Here is a 14,092-nt window from a genome sequence, read left to right as displayed (position 1 = left end):
GTTTCAGCAACTATGCCTGGAAAACCAAGAAAAGAATAGATCTTCTAGGGAGTGGGTTTATTATCTTTCCTTTCCTTTCCTTCCTCCCTTCTGCCCTCCCCTCTTTCCTTCCTTCTTCCCTTCCAACCTTCCTTCCTTCTTTCTTCTTTCTTCCTTCCCTTCCTCCCTTCCTCCCATCCAACACACTGAGTTTGAATATGTATGGGACCCTTCGCTGGAGATGTCTGTCAGGACACTGAATATATGCACTAGAGGACATGGCTGGAGGTGGAGATTAGCCCATGGATGGTGGTCAGATCCATGAAGGTGAATAGGATCATGAATGGGATCACCCAGAGAGAGGGAGCAGAGGAAGAAGAGTGGGCAAAGACGGAATCCTGAGGAACGCAACATTTAAAAGATGATCATAGAAAAACCACAGATGAGCTATGGAGAGGAAGGGGAGTTCGATGAATCTGGAAAGCGTGGCATCACCAAACCAGAGGAGTAGAAGGCTTTGCAATGGAGAGTGAGACTACAGAGTCGGGTACAACAACAATGGCAAATCCAGCAAGAGAAGGACTAGAAAGGAGTCACTGAGTCTGTTGGTGTGAGAGCCATTGGCACCTGAGGGTGCAGGCAAGGGTGAACATTGGAGAGGGCTTAGGGGTGCATGGGAGGTGAGGAAGTGGTGGGAGAACATGTGTGTGGGGTGTGGCTGACCATCAATCTGGCTTTGCCATAGGACTCTTGGATGGGTGGGAGATGAACTGCAGGCCAACAATCAACAAGCAAATCCTACATGAGGCCCTTGGATTGGAAACCACTGGAGAAATTTAATTTAGTCATTCATTTTTCTACTCAGCAACTATTTATTGCATAACTACTATGGGTTTAAAAGTATGCTAAATGACATTCAGGAATGAAAGGGTCTGATAGATGATAAGTATCAAATGACATACTGTGAATTGAATTAGGAAATATATTTCTTCTTGGGGTTGCTAAGAAATACTTCATGGACAGATGGCTTTTGAGCTGGGCTTGAAGGAGGAGTAGGATTCTAATGGGCAGTCGTGGAAGAGAGGCATTTCAAGAGATAGATGGGGTGTGCAAATGCCCTGAGGTAGGTAAGTATGGAGCATAGTCAGGAAACAAGAAATACTCGAGTTTATTAAAACTGTAGGGTCAGCACCAAAGTAGATTGTAAGTTAAGGCTGGAAAGAGGTTAGAACCCTGGTGTGAGGGGTTTCTGTGTCAGTCTTAGGGATTTGCACTTTATTCTATAGGCTGCAAGGAGCCATGGCAGTTTGTTGGTTTTTTTTTTTTTTTTTGAAGATTTTATTTATTTAATTTATTTGAGAGAGAGAGAGACTGTATGTGTGTGTGTGTGTGTGTGTGTGTGTGTGTGTGTATACATGCACGTGTGGGTGGGGATGGGGAGAAAGGCAGAGAGGTGTAGGAAGAGGGACAAGCAGGCTCAGTGCTGAGCACAGAGCCTGACATGGGGCCTGATCTCATGACCCCAATACCATGACCTGAGCCGAAATCAAGAGTCAGACGCTTAACTGACTGAGCCACCCAGGTGCCCATGCAGGTTTTGATATAAGGAATAAAAAGAGAAGACTTTGCCTTATAAGAGGGTTTTGCTGACACTAATGTGTAACATAGATCAGAGCAGAGAGGAGTAAGTTGGGAGACTACTATAATTGGGAATGACAAATAGTGAAGGAATTAAGATGCGTGTTGGTAAGGGGTAAGGAGGAAGAGAACGTAGGAGATTAGGTGGGAGTTGGACCAGTAGGACTGAAACTGCCCATATGGGGATGTGCTGGCCCTGGCTTAGTTGACGGGCTGAAGTCAAAGTTGGAGGAGGCAGGGTTGGGGTGGTGGTGAGGGAGAAATCACCAGGAATTCCAAGATTCCTTGGTGATTCCACAGATTTGGAATAAAAGTGGTATCATAACGAAAACAGTAAAGAAAAGAAGATGAGTTGGTTTGAGGAAGGGAGAAGGGCCAAGCATCCCACTCTGAGTTGAGGAGGGCCGTGCCTGAGAAATGGCCATTGCACGTAGGGCCAGGAGTCCTCTCGGCCATCACTGGACTTGTGGGCCCAGGGCCAGGTTGCAGGGGATCAGGAGAGAAGAGGAAGTGACAGTTGTGAGCACACACTGCTCTTTCAAAGGTTTGACAGTGAAAGGAAAGAGAGAGATGAGAGGAATATCATTCCAGAGGGTTAAGACAATAATTTAAAGGTCTAATAATTCTTCCATTCATATTACAATATAGGAAATACTTCAAGTCCATTATCTTGCTCCTTGTCACCATAGTTAAGGGAGTCAGCAGGGGCTATTACACCCACTTTACAGATGAAGACACTGAGTCTCTGGAGGACACAGGGCCAGTAAGTGTCATGGGTGGAGTTTTGCCTTCTGGGGAGGGTTTTCTACTGCACTGTCGTGCCTAAGGGTCTGGAGAGAGTTTGTGGGCTTACAGGTCAAGCCAGGCGGCCTGAGCAGAGGGAGAGACTGAAGATACACGAATACACACTCCCAACTGATGGGCACCGTGGGATGGAGGTCGGAGCCCGGGTGGAAACATCCTAGGGAAGGAGAAGGGGGCTCTGCTTTTTAAGGCAGGAGAAAAGGAGAAGGGGGTTACAGATACAGCATGTTGAGGAGGAGAGGAAGGACACTAGGCGCAGAGCCAGGACACTGACAACACCCAGATGGAAAGTTGGAAGACATTTAGGAAGCAACATGCCCACAGCACAGGAGTAAGCGGGGCGAGGCTGGAGACTGGAAGAGGAGAACAAGGGGGCTCTGGTCTCTAGCTCTGGGCTGCGAGATGCAAGGCAGAGGCCCCTGGGTTATGAATGAACCAATGAACAAAGGGCTCCTCTACAAAGGCCCTAAAGCTAGAAATCTTGAAGGTGGGAGGGAGTGTGTCCTATGCAACCCCATACCTCACCCTTTACCCCCACCCTCCTCTCCAGTTGGTCTCCACTGATGTTCTAGGCTGTGATTGCTCTCATTCTAGCCCTGGCCCCAGGAGAAGAATCAACTGGCCCATCCCCAGAGTCGAGGAGGTTCAGCATGGAGGTTGGCCCTCACTGGACATGAAGCAAGAAGTGGAGGTGGGGGCTGGGAGGATGAACCCCGGATGGGTCTTCCCTCTGGAGGCAGGAGAATGCAGACAAGTGGGAGCGGCTCTGCCACAGCCTGGCTGGAAAATAGAAAGCCGGCTTCATGTACAGAAAGAGAACCCACAGAGGTGGCCCTTCTATCTGAATCTGTGCCTTTGATCTGGGAATCCGGGAGGGGCCCTCCCATGGGCGCCATGTTACTTCTTGGTCACTTATTGTCAGTCCAGCATTCTGCTCTTCCTGTCCGGCCTCCATGATTGGAATCCCAGGAATCTGCCCGCCTTGCTTTGAGGAGGTCATCTCATCCTGGTGGTTGCAGTCCCTTAGGGAAGGAGCCCACACTGTTCTTGTTCTAAGGCCAAAGTGCATTCAGGGCAAAAGGAAGGCCATGACACCTCACGGGTCCCTGCCTCTCCCTCCGTGCCAGTGCGGGCTCCAGCCCGTGTCGGGTAAATCAGGTGCAGGCGCCATGTTGGGGGGCGTAAAGCTCCGTGGTGCAGACACAGCGGGGCCCTCGCAGCACTGCTAGTGGGACATGTGGACAACACGCTTTTCCTGAGGAAATCCCCTGCTCACTGGCCAGAGTGTTCAGGGTCTCTAGCTGTGGCTGCCTCCCACTGAAGGTGACCAACTCTTCCAGGTCGCCTGAGACCAAGGGGTCTCCTGGGATATGGGATCTTCTGTGTGGAAGTCTGGAAAGTGTCAGGGCAACGGGGACAAGATGTCACCCCAACTTTTCTCCCCTTTTCTACTTCTGGAAAAGTGCAGAGCTCATGGATTTTCCTCCAGGACTAACCTCTGCAGTGTGATGCCACTGTGCTTCATGGTGGTGGCTTTGGGATCTGCAGGCCCAGGTTGAAATCTTCTCTCTATTGCTTCCTAAGTGTGCAAGTTTAGGTGAAATGCTTTATATTTCTGAGACTCTGTTTTCTTGTCTCTAAAAGAGAGGTAATATTATCATTCTTGCAGGATTAAATGTGAGGGTTAAATGAGGCCGTGTTCATCAATCAGTTGCCTCGCATGGTATAAGGCACGTGTAAGAGAATCAATAAATGTTAGTTCTCTCTGATTCGTCCCTCACTATTGTTCTGGCATTGGAGTGATACCCATTCTACAGATGGGAATGAAGGCTGATGAGCAGGAATAGTTGACTCCAGCTCGAAACGACAGAATCAGAAATCAGCAACAGACCCCTGGCTCTTGACTGCCATCTTCCTATTTTGGAGTACACAAGGTTTTCTTTATCTGGAATGTTTCCTGGATGAGAGGGAAGGAACTGTTTTATTCACTTACTTAACCATCCATCCATCCATCCATCCATCCATCCACCCACCCATCCATTCAACAAATATTCATTGAGTACCTAGTATGTGTCGGGTACTTTTCTGGGTGTTGGAGATGCCGCTGACAACACAGACATTTTTCTGCCCTCCCAAAGCTTCCATCCTGGTAGAGGACACATAACAAATGTCTGTCTAATACAATGCAAAGTAGTAATAATTGCTCTGAAGGGAAAATAAAGCAGCTGAAGATGGTAGAGAGTAGCCAGGATTTGGGCACCATTCTGCAGGGTGGCTAGGCTAGGGGAGGGTCCTCTGAGGAGGGGACATTTGAGCTGAGGCCTGAAAAAAATGTCATCTGGGTCCCATGGGCCTGCCTTCCCCTCTTTGTGGAGCTCCCGGCTCAGGCCCAGCTGCCGCAGGGTGGAGTCAGGGTGGAGGAGAGACCGTCGGTTTCTGGGCTGGGGCTGCAGTGGGAGGTGGGACGCAGCTGTTTTTATCAGCTGTCTGTCCACAGTGCCGACCCCTCCACTGGTCCGAGCTTTCAGGATGGGGGAGGGACCCACATTGGAAAATCAGTTACTGAGGGTCAGATGGCGGTTGAAAATGAAATGAGAGGGCTGCCTCGCTCACTTGGGGACACTACACTACGGGACAAGTCTCAGTGCATTTGGTTTCCTGCATGCCTCTATTTCTTTGCATTGCCTTTTCCTTTAAGAAAAAAAAAAATAACACCTCTGTTTGGACTGCATGCTAAATGATTTATGAACATTATTCTTCTCCGTTAGTTCTACCTGTAGGAGCTCCAGCCCTCACAATCCTTTTCATGTTGATTAAGTACATTTGAAAGCAAAAGGAGACTGTCTGTAAATTGCTTCACAGTATAGACCAGCAGCTTCCCTGGACTGTGGAGGGATTCCTCATCTTCCCTTTGCAAGAGTTCCTTTGCAGCTGGTTAAGCAGGAGATCAGTCCAGAAACATGCTGTTGGTCTTGTGTGTGCCCGAGGATACAGAGGGATAGCATTCTTTCTGGAGCTGGTAATTATGAATTTGAGATCCTGCAATCCTCTGGATGGAATGTCCAGGAGTCAGCTTTCTAGGGCAGGTGTGATTGCACCTGACTCGGCCCCATGCCGGTCAGGAGGACAGGAGGGTGCTTGTAAAGGGCCTGTCAGAGCTTAGTGTCATCAGGGCAACCCACTGAAGAGGGTGGCGAGAGAGGGGAGAGAGAAGGAAGGTCACAGCCCAACCCTCTGTATTCCTGGGCTAATGGAAGGTGCACTTGGAGAGGAAACATGACCTGTGGAGCCAGCTCTGAAGCCGGAGGGCTCCTTGGTTGGTTCTCTAGTTAGGACAGGACCAATGCCCTTCCCTAGTTCTTCCACTATCCCTTGATCATTACTGTGTGATGGACAAGTCATTAAGGTTCTGGCTTCAGCACTCACTTGGACTTGGAAAGTAGACTTCTAGAGAAGCTGTTTCTACTACAGATCCTGCCTGGTTGTAGCCTGGTCTGGCCTAGGGCGGCCTTCTGCTGGTCTTCATGTCCAATGTGGAATAGGACAGCTTCCCCTGAACTCCTGAGCAGCTACAGAAATCCTATGAGATTGTCCTCTCTTCTCTGTCCCCCTGCCCCACAGGCGTCCCTCTGAGCTGCCTCCATGCTTTTGGGCTTTCAAATCCAGACTCCAGTGGTTTATTTAGAATGCCCCATCTTTGAAAAGTTATCATGCTTCATGGCCTCTCTTTGTGTGTAAGCCCTGAGTTTCATCTCCCCTGTCACGCCCTCTGCCCTTTTCAGGGTGGGATTTCTTTGGACATGCCTGTGCTAGACATGACTGGGTTTAGCCTCATCTTACCTTTCTGTTGGGTGACTTCGGAAAAGTCACTTCATATGCCTGACTCACAAGTCCTTCAGTTACTGAATGGGGATAAGACCATTTGAGAAACCAATGAGATGGGAGTTTTGAAAAATGCTTAGTCAGTTGCCTTTATCGTTTCTGCATGACAAAAGTTCACATAGACCCTTAAAACCGTGAACATTAAAAATCCTATTGTCTAGCTACAAACCGTCTGGGACAAGGGTGAGATGGTGTGTATAGAGGAAAACCCAGACTATTTGTGTGGAAACCCAAAGAGAAATGCTAATGGTGCCAACTCAACCTCAGGCCCCACGGAGGGGGAGCCAAGCTCCTCCTGGGTACTAGACACCTGGCTTTCTCGGTCTGTTGTCTGTTCCTCATACAGTCCTTGACATGGCATCATCCGCATTTGAACAGAGGATGGAAATGAGACCCAAAGAGATTACGTTGCCCAAGAGCATAAAGTTAGCAAGTCGTAGGGCTGAGAATCAAACCCGAGTTCTGTCTTAACCGTAGTGTCCAGCGAGCTGAGCTGAGCCGCCACCCCCAAATCGCCCCGCCTCTTGAACCTGTAATTCTCCCATTAGCAGCTTGTCCCTCCGAGTGAAGCATTTACTCTTTGGGTTCTCTTTTGCTCTCCCTCCCGCACTCTCTCCCTCTCTACTGCACACACCAGGGAGAGTTGCCCATGAAGCATAGATTAGTGCCATGAGCTCCTTTCCTCCTGGCTAAGAGAGGCAGCCAGAGTAAAATCTCTAAATTGTGGACATGGGAGGGCAGCTGATCCTGAAAAGGACAAGAAGGAAAGGCTTGTCCATCTAAGACAAATGTTAGCCCCTTCGGAGCTGTGCCTGGACTGGCCCAGCCTCTGTACGAGCAGAGCCAAGCCCTGGGGATGGCCTGGGAGATCCACGCCCTGCTGTCGGGAGCCCCTGTTAGCAGCCTCGCCATCCATCCTGGAACAGAACCTCCGCCTGAGGGACTCGGGGGTGTGGTTAGGCATTGTCATCCCCTCGCCAATACTCAGAGACACGTGCTCCCAGGGCCCCCTGTCCCTCGCCCTTTGATGTGGAGGGTTCATCCTCGTGAAGCCTCTGTCCACTCCAAGAGCCCCCTCTCTCTCCAGAGTGGCTCAAAGGGCCTTTTGAGCTGGGGAGCGGGGAGCGGGCGGCCTGCGGGCCTGGGAGGGGAGATAAAGGCGTGAGATCCCTGGAGGGCTCAAAGGGTCAGGGGCTGTGTATCTGGTGACTTCTGAATGCAAGTTCCAACAAAGAGAAATCTGTGGTGGGAGAGCCTCAGCGAAGGAAATAAAATCTCCATGAAAACAAACTTTTGTTGGAAGCTTTCTCCTCTTGTTTTGGCAGCGTTGCTAAGTCCTGGAAGGGGAAGGCCGTGTCTTCCGGAGCAGATTGTCCAAATATCAGCTTGCTACTAGGGACTGTTTTTCTCCCACCAGGAGGCTGGGGCTTGGGAGTGAGTGCAGGAGTAATTGGTTTTCTCATCAAAGCCAGAATGAGTAAAAGAAAAGCCAGGGGGCAGCGCAGAGAGCTGTGGACTGTGGGTTAGGCCCTTGGTGGACACAGCACAGTGTGTGATGGGGTTCAGTGATTCGGCTGGACCCTGGATCCCTCTGGGCCTCACTTGTCTCAGCTGTAAAATGGACGTAACTTGCCCAAGGTCTTTCAGCTGGAAAAGCAGGATGTAAACTTCTGTTTTCCAGTGCCTTGTCATTCACAAAAACCAGAGGATGGAGTTCAAAGGATCTTTGAAGGCACCAGAGGACCCCAGGAAGGTCAGATAATTATTATAATATACAGTGTTTGTGTGTGTGTGTGTTCTTTCTCCCTGGGCCTAGGTAGTCACATACCATGCTCAGTGGTTTGGTCTCTACATCTTGTTTCGCAAAGAAGCAAGGGAATGGTTAAAGAAGGGGCTTTCCAGTCAGTCTTTGGGGCTGCTAACTTGAATCAGTTAGCTAGATTCAGGGACGCTGGGGGCTCACAAGTTTTAGGGAATGTAGAGAATGAGGGCTTCCCCAGCTGCTGAGACGTTTTTATGTGAAGTAAGTATAAGGATACAGTTTTTTCTCACTGGAGTCCAGGGAAAGAGGAAGAATGTGTATTGGATCCAGGCCCCGTAAGATTCTTTTTTTGACTCCCTAAGAGTCTTCTTTTGTCCTGCTTTGGGAGAAAATCCTTTATGGTGGCTGTCATCCGGCAGAGCTCAGAGGACTTTGGAGTGGCAAGTAGCCAGGGGGATTAGGCAGGGACTGGGAGCTGAGTTGTGGTTTCGATTCTGCCTGTTCCTGACAGACTTCTGTGACCCCACGGTGGGCCCTGTTCCTCTCAACCATAGACAGCACCAGATGGAATGAGAGGGAGGAGGGAGAGAAACTCAGAGCCATCCTGGCTGAGGGTGACTCTGGATGGGTGCTGAGAGGGGCCTGGGAGGGTTGGCTGGGAGCCAAGGAGGCTTCCTCTCCTCCAGGCCCCCTCCGTACTCCTTCCCCAGCCAGAGGCCCAGGCTGCTGCCTTTGATTGCTGGTCTGGGGAGGTGTGTGTGTCTCCCCTGTGCTCTGCACATCTCTGAAACCCGAGAGACACATAAGTTGAAGTACCTCCCCAGAGTTCTCTCTTTGACCAGAGGGGCTGGGATGTGTCCAGATTTGGGAAGGTCTGTCCAGGGAAGCCTGACTGAATTGGCAAAGGCAGCTCCTCCCTCCCTTCTCCCCTCTGCTGTCCCTTGGGAGGACTTGCCAGGTCAGTCATGGGCTAATAACAGCACCAGGAACGCCGATGTCACATGGCTGGTTGGAACGGCCTGCGACAGTTAATAGGTGAAGTCTCCCACTGCTGACCACGTGCAGAGTTCACATGGGGCGTGTTTAGGTTTGACACGGCCAGCGCGTGCGCGGGTACGGAAGTAGGTGGGGGGCCTGTGTGTGCAAGCTGTCCACCTCCCCCCCTCAGCACACAAACACATGGGTCCCCACATGCGTGCACACATGCATGCACGCAGAGCCATGCATGCAGAGCCATACACACCTCACACGCACGCTGGCGCATGGTCATAGACACACACACACACGGAGCCATACACACACGTGACACAGTCCCAATCACACGCATGCCCACATAGTCACATGCATGCAGCGATGCACACCAGCTCCCACACACCCTCACACATACACAGAAGCATGCTGGGGATGTGAGAAAAACCTCTTCTAGGAGCTTCTCTCTTCCCTCTCCCTTTTCCCCCTCCTTCCCTCACCCAGGACCTCCCCTTTCCCTCTCACCTCCCTGGTCACCTCCTCATTTTATCAGCAGGAACACAAGTCCTGGATGTGTCGGGCCGGCTTCATTCCACGCGGTCTGAATGTAACATGAGGTGGCAAAAAGAACTTGGGTAAGAGCCAGCCAGAGCTGAGCTGAGACCCTGACTTCCCCACTGAACTGGGTTCATGACGTGGCCCCACTGGGTGAGTTGTCTGACCTCTGTAAGACTCACTTTGCTCCTCTCTAGAAGAGGACCGAAAACACTGCCGTATGGGGCTGCTGGGAGGCACGTGCGTGCTGACAGGTGACGCAGGTGTGTGGTGATGGGTATGTTCCGGGTAGCACAGGCTGGAACACAGGAAGTGCCCAGAGGACGCCAACTTCCTCCTTTCCCTGTTGTTCCCATCAGTATATTTCGGCTGCGTGGCCACCATGTTGGTGTCCGACCCAGAAAGGAGGCCTGGCCTGGGGAAGTGTTTGGGGTGTGCTCTACGTGGACTTTGCCTCATTTATCTGGGGCTGATCCAGCTCCAAGGAAGGAAATAAGATGACTGTCACTTAAAGACAATGACCCTCTTCACAACAGCCTGCTCATCCCTTTTACCCAATAAGAAGGTTGAGGCACAGAGGGGTTAAGTCATTTTTTTTTTAAGATTTTATTTATTTATTTGACAGACAGAGATCACAAGTAGGCAGAGAGGCAGGCAGAGAGAGGGAGGGGAGGAAGCAGGTTCCCCGCTGAGCAGGAAGCCCCATGTGGGGCTCGATCCTAGGACCCTGGGATCATGACCCAAGCCGAAGGCAGAGGCTTTAGCCCACTGAGCCACCCAGGCACCCCGGTTAAGTCATTTCTCTGAGTTCACACAGCCAGTTAAGAGCCTGGGAACCCAGTTCCTATTCCTGGCGTTCTGTTGCAGTAGGAGATTAGCTGCAGCATCGGGGACACTGGCATGGAGCCAGGCTCAGGCAAATGGCACTGTTGGTTCTGGTGATTTACTAGGTCATCTTCTTCCCTTCTTAGAGCAGGCATGTTTGGATGGGACATTTCTTCTATCTTCTCTGTAAAGATGGATGTGGGTAGAAAGGCATTGGGTTGGAAGACATCTGAGGGGGCATGTTGTGGGAACACATGAGGGGAGTGTGGGGAGCTCCATTCGGGTTTGCAAACACTGGTTGCACACCTGCCTCGCACTGGGTCTCAAGCTAGGTGCTGGGGCTGCAGAAATGAGCAAGACATTGCTCCTGCCTTCAAGGACCTCTAACGAAGTGAGCAGGATGTGGGCTCGGGCGTGTAAGAAAGATGTGTAGACAATGAGGTTAAGGCAGCCATAGAGGAAAACACCAGATGGTGCATGGCAGTGATGGGAACTTGGTCTGAAATTTGCTTGGAGGAGGTGATGGTGGAACATACCGTCCCGGGAACTAGACAGGAGAAGAAGGCAGAGGGCCCTCCAGGGAGCAGGGACAGGGTGCGCCACAACATGGGAGTGTAAGACAGCAAGAGGAAGGAGGGAGGGGTGGGCAGGGACAGACTGAGTGCTAAGGCTCTTGGATTATATTTTGCAGGTGATGAGGAGCTATGGAATGTACTGAGATGGGGGAGTGGTGTTGTCAGATTTATATTCTAGAAATTGGCCTCAGCACCAGTGGGGATGGATTGGAAGGGACCAGACTTTCACAAGCGCATTCAAGATATGTTTCAGTTAGAATGCCTTTGGCTGCCAGTAGCAGCAAATCCAACCCAAAGTGGCTTAAACAGTAAGAAATTCTAATTCTTACATATTATGAAGCCCAGAACCAGGAGTGCTCTAGGGTTGGAAAATTCATTGGCTCAGTGACATCAACAAGCACTCAGATTCTTTCTCTGCCATCCTCCGGATATCAGCTTTGTTTTCAGACTAGCTTTCCTCTGGGTCATACAATGGTGGTAGTAGTTTCATGCATCACAGCAACCTGTAGGCACCTAAAAATAGTAAAGTAAATCATTTGTAAAACCGTGGGGAGTGACAGAGGCTGTGGTCAATGGGATTGTGAATGCTCCAGGCCTGTTGGAATTCAAATTAAAATTTTTAAAAGGCACAGGAAAAATATTTTAAACAAAGTCATGAGACAAATGACAAACTGGGGGGAAAATTGCAACTCACATCACAGGGCTATTCTCCCTAATATACAAAGAGTTCTTAAAAATCAACAATAAATACAACCCAAGGAATTTGAACGGTCTATAAATGAAGAAGAAAACACAAATGGCTCTTAACATGTGAAAGGATGTTCAATATTAAGAAATGAATGCGAATTAAGACTATACTGAGATAGCATTATTCATTCATCTTTTAAATGGACAAAAATCTAAAAAGTTTGTTATCACACTGTATTGGCAAAGTTCTGGGAAACAAGCTGTCTGGTAGTGTAAATCAGTACAACCCTTTTAGAGTGCAATTTGGTAATACCTATCAAAATTATCATACACCTTTTGCCTCAGCAATTTCATATTGGGAAATTGATCCTAAAAGATATATTGTACATATGTGAAATAACATTCATGAAAGTTTATTCTTTGCAACATTATTTGTAATAGCAAAAGATTAGAAAGAACCCAAATGTCCATCAGTTGCGGTTAGTTAGATTAGTTAAATTATGAAATATTCTGATAATGGAATACTACACATTTAAAAAGGGGACAGAGAGGGGTGCCTGGCTGGCTCAGTTGGTAGAGCATATGACTCTTGATCTTGGGGTCAGGAGTTCAAGCCCCATGTTGGGAGTAGAGCTTACTTTTAAAAAAGGAAATTAAATAAATAAAAATAAAAAGAGGAATGAAGGCTCTGTCTTTGTACTGATATGGAAAGATCTCCAAAAATATATTAAGTGTAAAAAAAAAAATCCACCAAGGTGCAAAAAAGTGGGGGATAACAAGAATTTGTATTTGTCTTTGCTTGGGTAAGTAGGGGACAGGAATGGGAGGGAGAATTTCATATAGTTTTTAAAATTTTTGAACCATGTTACTTACTACATTTTTTTAAAAAGATTTTATTTATTTCTTTTAAAGGAAGAGAGAGAACATGCATGTAGGTGGGGGGAGGAGCAGAGGGAGAGGGAGGGAATCCCAAGCAGACTCTGTGCTGAGCATAGAGGTAGAAGCAGGGCTCGATCCCCTGACTCCGAGATCATGACCTGAGCTGAAATCAAGAGATGAGTGCATAACCGACTGAGCCACCTAGGTGCCCCACATGTTACCTTTTTAAAAGCAAAACAAAGGAAAACCAGAGCACTGCCCAAATCCCATGAAACATCTGGAAAGAATTGCCAGTTTGCATCCCAGGGCTGTGAATTACGCAGTGATAGTGGAGATGAAAAAGGATGGATTTGAGAAATATTATTTTTGAGAGAGAACGAGAGCACGCACATACATGCAAGCAGAGGGAGAAACAGAGGGAGAGGGAGAGAGAGAATCCCAAACAGGCTCCACTTCAGCTCAGAGCCCAACACAGGGCTTGATCCCATGACCCCAAGATCATGACCTGAGCCGAAATAAAGAGTTGGACACTTAACTGAGCTACTGAGGTGCCCTGAGAGTTTTTTTTTTTTTTTAAAGAGTGAAATCCCCTGGTTGGCCGTGGGAGTGAGAGAGAGGGCAGAGGTGGAATGCAAGGGGACCCCCACCCAGGTTGTGGGTAACTGGTGGAAGATGGCATCATTATGAGATGAGAAGACTGCAGGGAAGCATGTTGGGGAAGCCAGGTAGCCCGGAGAATCTTTCACTTCTGAACTCAGTCACTTGGTTCCTGGGACCCTACCTTGCCCTCTTTCTCCATCCCTCCACCCTCAGGTGATATTTCTGGCTACGGACTTCTCGTTTACGGGACATTCATGTGAGAAATGCAGTGGGAGGGGATGTGTTTGGGGTCCATCTATCCATTTGCTGATAATAGCAGTCCCCTCAGCTCTGGGTCCTGCTGCAAAGCCTCTCCGGAGAGTTTGGGTCCCGAATGAAAAAGGGACCGAACAGCTAATGGCAGTCGCGCTCTTGGTGGTGAAGGCATTATGAGCTGGTATGTGAAATATGGCCACACTCTTGGTTTTAGTGGGAGCTGGAAAGGATTAGAAGACAATTAATAAATCATTTAGTGCCCTGAGTTTAAGTAACTTATTATTATGGGCTGCATATATTTATTACGCTTCACTGAGCAACATTGGCAAATTTCCTTCAAATGTCACACAATTTGTATGCAATTTGTTTCAGAAGGGTTTTTTCTCTTTTTTAATGCACATATAAATTATTAACCTGAATTCTTCAGGACAGATTGCCAGAATCCTAACCCCTCCCCCACTATCCCTTATGAGTCTCATAAAGGCTTTCTGTCCCCAAAATGATGACAGGATCAGCCGAGGGGCCAGGAGGGGATGCAGGGTTGCTTGCTGTCTCCTTGGGCTGCGTTGGGGCAGAGACCTAAATCCTGCCTTCCCAAGCTTCAGGGAAAAGAAAAAAAATCAGGCTGGCAGGGTGGCACCATCCTTAAGTAAAATCAGGGTCCCGTGGACCTGGAAGCATT

The 14,092-nt window shown here is 49.0% G+C and overlaps 1 protein-coding gene across 4 annotated transcripts in view; it reads left to right on the top strand.

The window, feature by feature from the left end:
• Positions 1-14,092, top strand: part of PKNOX2 (PBX/knotted 1 homeobox 2) — a 307,718-nt gene that overhangs the window by 92,021 nt on the left and 201,605 nt on the right. The window contains exon 1 of one of the 4 annotated variants that reach the window (XM_046016852.1): positions 7,928-8,056. The exons of the other annotated variants lie outside the window; for them this stretch is intronic. The gene's annotated coding sequence lies outside the window, so the exon portion shown is untranslated. Of the gene's footprint in view, positions 1-7,927; positions 8,057-14,092 lie in introns of those variants that run through there. 4 annotated transcript variants of the gene reach the window in all.

Source organism: Meles meles, chromosome 8 (assembly GCF_922984935.1).
Source record: "Meles meles chromosome 8, mMelMel3.1 paternal haplotype, whole genome shotgun sequence".
Classification (NCBI taxonomy): domain Eukaryota; kingdom Metazoa; phylum Chordata; class Mammalia; order Carnivora; family Mustelidae; genus Meles; species Meles meles.
The sequence above is the reverse complement of the archived record's forward strand: the minus strand, read 5'-3'. Positions and strand labels throughout refer to the sequence as shown.